At 37.6% G+C, this 5,257-nt stretch overlaps 1 long non-coding RNA gene and 1 other non-coding gene across 2 annotated transcripts in view; both read right to left on the minus strand.

The window, feature by feature from the left end:
* Nucleotides 1-2,609: 2,609 nt before the first annotated feature.
* Nucleotides 2,610-2,728, minus strand: LOC111740578. Its single transcript, XR_002780650.1, has one exon. It is a non-coding gene; the product is annotated as a 5S ribosomal RNA (ribosomal RNA).
* Nucleotides 2,729-2,971: 243 nt separating this feature from the next.
* LOC111740538 overlaps nt 2,972-5,257 on the minus strand; it is an 8,963-nt gene continuing 6,677 nt past the window's right edge. The window contains exon 3 of the long non-coding RNA XR_002780635.1: nt 2,972-4,959. This is a non-coding gene — a long non-coding RNA (uncharacterized LOC111740538). The remainder of the gene's footprint in view (nt 4,960-5,257) is intronic.

Below are 5,257 nucleotides of genomic sequence, written 5' to 3' on the forward strand. Positions count from 1 at the left end.
CTCCTGGTCTTCACTGGATTTGTATTTCTATTCCACTTTCTTCATAGAATTTATCCTAATGTTATATTTTATTGACTATCTTAATGTTGTATTTATTTTAGTGTCGTATTTTATTTACTGCCCAAACACCGTATCACAATTCTCTGCACTTAAGGTAGGTATATAAATTGAAATTGAATTTTGGTTTTAGTGTGTTTAAAATCTTTATGATTGAATGAGGATTCTAACCTATCAGTACATAATCAAAACTATATTTTTGATAAAAGTAAAATTTTATTGGAAATGTACTATATCGGCTATTGCTGCAAAAAAAAAAAAACTAAATAAATAATAAATAATCTGAAAATCTCAGTAGCTTAAAACATTTTTTTCCCCTCATGAATCTCTGGGTCAGCTGGGATTTGGTTGATCTTGGCTGAGCTTGACTGGGTTCCTCTAGATTTGGCTCCAGGCTCATAGATCTGCTTGGCACGTCTTATGATCTTCTTACGGAGTTAGAGGAAGCATGAAGAGGGCTGAGAAGCACTCATGCAAAGCCTTTTAAGACCCCAATTCAAAACTGGCATACTGCCCGCACTGTTGGGCAGAGAAATCCTATAACCAAGCCCAACCTAAATGGAGCAGGAAAATAGACTTTGCCTATTCTAGTGGTAGTTAACTGCAGAGCATTTTGGCCAAGGACATGGATGTATATTCTCTAACGGGGAGGAACTGAAAAATTGGGACCGATAATCCAGCCTATCCTGTGCATCTTTTATTGAGATGTTTTGTTTTGTGTTGGTGATAGTTACTAGAATGAGACACCTGAATAGAAATCTGAAGCAGTAGGAGTTTGGGTTTGAGGGAACAATATTTGCCAAAATGAAAGAAGGATGGAAACTATAGAGTTGGTATGTCTAGAGTATATGGTGAAAGAGAATGGGAAGGAGAGTAAGGCCAAGGTCATTGTAAAAGAACCTTTTATGCCATGTGAGAGAGGTTAGACTTTAACTTCGGTGCAATGGAGAAATCATTGGAATGTTTTAAACAGCAGAGTAGTAATGTGGTCAGGTTTTCTTGTGCTCTAGAAAAATAAGTCATTTTTGGCTGTTTCTACATATAACACTGACGTTAGATAAGCCTAGAGGCTGAGAGACCCGTGAGGAGACCATTGCAAAAACCCAGCTGAAGAATGAAGGTGGCCCAAACCAAGGTGGCGGACTCAGGGTGGGAAGGAGATGTCCATGAGCCACTAAGTTGAACTGTTTTCAGCCAATGAGAATATTGGTTACATTTTTCTCATTTATATATAATTTGAATGTTAGAACAAGGGCAGTTTAGTTTAATTAAGATATGTCCTCAATCTTTAATTTTATAGAACAGTATGAATGTTATTAGCAGTGTATGGTAAAAATGATTTGTAAATAGTAAAGTTTAATACAAATGCAAATTATTAATATTATGCAGGATACTCTTTGAATTCCTTAGGAAGAGTTAATAAGTTATTGTTGTTTTATTGCAGCTAGAGAAACACTATTTAACTATTATCTCAGTGCCCTAGTGTGTATTGTGCATATTTTGTCTCCGTAGTTTATTTGTCCCCACCAGAAAATTCCAAATACTTGTCTGAAAAACTCTTAAAGTTATTACTGCTCTTTAATGGCTTCTAATTGTCAACAAGATAAATCTGAATTTCTTGGTGTGGAATTCAGGTTCTCCAAGATCTGCTATTTGCTTATCTCCTCCTCTAATTTTCATAGCACTTCATTTCATGTACCACTCCCTCCTCTTCCCCCACCACAAACAGAAAACAAGCAGAATCCCTGGCACCATACTAATTTTTTTTTCAGTTTCCGGAATGTACTGTGTAGTTTGCTGTCATTAATCACTCTCGACTTGGAATGTCTCCATCCTCATTCACTTTACCTACTTCAGATGATTGGTATAATAAAAATGACTTGTGTGTCTTTAAACTGGAGGTGATACTTGAGGGCCAGATTTCATCTTTCTGTTTTACTAATATACTTCTGGTGCTTGGCACAAAGTGGATGTTCAATAAATATTTGAATAATTAGTACATTGATGAATTATTATTGAGAGGCATTTTAGAATTTCCTGTGGATTGAGTTATTTTGTTTCTTTTTGTGTGCAGTCACATTCATATGCATTCCACGCACAGAAACCTGTGTGTATGTAGGCAGTTGTTGCATGCTTCCACTGTGTCAGTGAAACAGCTGACTGCTTGGGTTACAGAGGATTGTATTGTAGCAGGAATGATCCAGGTTTATTTGTGAGTCCCTCCCTAGGAATGTCAGCTCTGAGCTTGCATTGAAGTCATTGGACCAGGTGCTAGCTACACTGCCTTTGGGAATTCCATGAGGGAGAGAGGATTGGCACATTCCTTTCATCCCTTAGATATTTTATTATCTTTTGCCTAAACAACACAAGTGATGATGTGTTTCTGCTAAGATGCAAAGATCTTGGAATGCTGAATTCCACAAATTGTATGTGTTTAAAAAGAAAGATCTTAGTTTTTCTAAACTCCTGTTACAATTTTGAACAAAAGGGTATTTATATGTAAAAAAAATGCATACATTTTATTTTATATATATTTTTTATTTTGTTTTTAAAGCCTACAGCACCTGGTCTTCCTAGGTGGTCTCCCATCCAAGTACTAACCAGGCCCAACCCTGCTTAGCTTCCGAGATCAGACAAGATCGAGCATGATCAGGGTGGCATGGCCATAGACTAAATGCCTAAATTTTAGATTCTGAAGTTAAGCTGCAAATTCTCATCTTATATACTTATATACTTAAATTCTCATCTTATATCTCATCATGATATACTTATGGCATGACTTTTTATTATTTTTACATAACTGGTGAGAAAATGTGCTCCAACCCATTTTTTGCTCTTTTTCTCTTTATTTTTTAAATTACCATACAGTAAAGTTGACTTTTTTGTTCATACAGTTCTATGAATTTTAACCCATGTTGATTTGTGTAACCCCACAATCAGCAGAACGATTATCCCAGAAAACTTTGCTATGCAGTCTCTCTGTAGTCGCATCTTCCCCATGAGGAACCACTGACCTCTGTCACTACTGTTTTGTCTTTTAAATAGAACCATACAGAATATAACCTTCCGAGACTGGTTTCTGTTGGAAACGGCATAATGCCTTTGCAGTCATCCAAGTTTTTGTGTGTATCGATAGTTCATTCTTTTTTATTGCTGAGTAGTATTCCATCGTATGGCTGTGTACCACATTTTGTTTACATTCATCTGTCGAATATTCAGGTTGTTTCAAGTTGGGGCAGTTACGAATAGAGCTACCATAAATGTTCCTCCACCGACAAGTTTGCTGGGTCATGTGATAAGTGTATGTTTACTTTATAAAAAACTGCCAAACTTTTTTCCAGAGCGGCTGTATCGTTTTGCATTCCCCTTAGCTGGGTATGGGAGTTGCAGTTGGTCGGCATCCTCATTAGTGCTTGCTTCTGTCAGTGTTTTTTATATTAGCCATTCTGATAGGTGTGTAGCAGTATCGCATTGTGGTTTTAATTTGCATTTCCTTTGTGGCCACAGATGTTCAACATCTTTTCATACTGTTTGCTGTTCATATTACTTCTTTGGGGAAGAGTCTGTTCAAGTCCTTTGCTTGTTTTTTTTGAATGGTTTCTTTTCTTAGTGTCTCATTTTTGTTTGGCCTTTGTACACCCTCTGTAAGTAATATTTCTTTTTCTCACTACTTTTTCTTATTTTTGTATTAGACAGTGTCACAAGATTTCATAGACCTAAAAGCTGGGTTTTAAATGTGGGTTACCCTATTAGTCGCTTTGTGACAAAATATTTACCTGACAGGATTATTACGAAAAGTAGATAATTTTAAGTGGTTTATGTGGAGTGCTTGACACAGAGCTGTATCTAAACCTTTCTCTCCCTCAATTTATATCTTACAGTGCATTCCCTGTAATGCTCAGTGGAAAGAAACTCAGAAAAGAAATCTGAGATATGCCCCCTGCAGTAGCTACCTTTTGGAGGGCTACTATGAACATGAGTATTTTAATGGCTCTAATAAGTTGGATATTTCTTTGTCGTAGGACTTGTTTTATCCAGCATTTTCCCATCTTATTTATGGAACACTTGGCCTGTGACATCTACTTAACATACTTTATGACACAGACTTTGGGAAATATTGACTTAGCACGTTACTCCACATAGTGTGGCACATAATAACTAGTCATTATTTGTCAGATAGATTCATGATTTCATTTAGGTTTTAAGTCCTGAAGTAAACAATTAACGAATGTATTCACTTTTATCTTGAGATGGGTTATATAGCTTATCATATCCTTCTCTATTTCATATGTTTGTTTTTCATGACTCTCCCCATTTCTAAGGAAGTACTAGGTGGTTTGATAGTTTGATTCCTAGACCAGTAGCACCATTAGCACCTCTGGGTGATATTAGAAATGCAAATTCTTGGGACCCTCCCTAGGCCACCAGAAAGAAAAACTCAGTGAGGCCCTGTAATGTGTGTTCAACAGGCCCTTCAGGTGATTGTTACTTGTACTAGTGTTGGAGAAACCCATTCTAGGGAATCATTTAGTTTGGGGTTTTGTTAGCAGAGCAGCAAAATCAGAGAAGGTTCAGATCATCTAGATCTGACTAAGATTAATCACAACATCTTTCTGTATATCTGGTGATGCCGAAAAACTTTGTAAAACACATGAGAACACTAATACAGATTGGCACGTGTTACTGCCTTAGTTTTCCAGTTCGGGTTGTGAGAGCAGTTCAGTTGGAAGCCCTCAGCAGCTGAGAAGGCAGAGAGGGGAAGGACGGGAACATGAGTATCGCATGTAGTGAGGATACGTTTTACAGCCCAGTTTCACTTGCCCATGTTTGTACTCCAGGTCACACTGTCGCATCTTTTTCTTCCTACGGGTCATGGTTAGGGTCATAGAAGGGGAAGCAGATCTGTTGAAGAAGAGCGAACACTGGATTCAGACTCTGAAAACTTGGGTGTGAGTACCACTCAGTTACGACCTTTATCAAGACTTTATATATCAGTGGTTTTCACCTGGGAGCGATTTGCCCTCCAGAGGTTGTTTGACAGACTTTTGAGACATTTTTGGTTGTCGCAATTGGGAATGGGGTGTTAATAGCATTTAGTGGGTAGAGGCTAGGGATGCTGCTAAACATCCTGCAGTACACACAACAGCTTCCCCAAACCAAGAATTATCTGGCCAAGATATCAGTAGTGTCATGACTGTGA

The sequence above is a fragment of the Pteropus vampyrus genome, unplaced genomic scaffold (assembly GCF_000151845.1).
Source record: "Pteropus vampyrus isolate Shadow unplaced genomic scaffold, Pvam_2.0 Scaffold65, whole genome shotgun sequence".
NCBI classification, from domain to species: domain Eukaryota; kingdom Metazoa; phylum Chordata; class Mammalia; order Chiroptera; family Pteropodidae; genus Pteropus; species Pteropus vampyrus.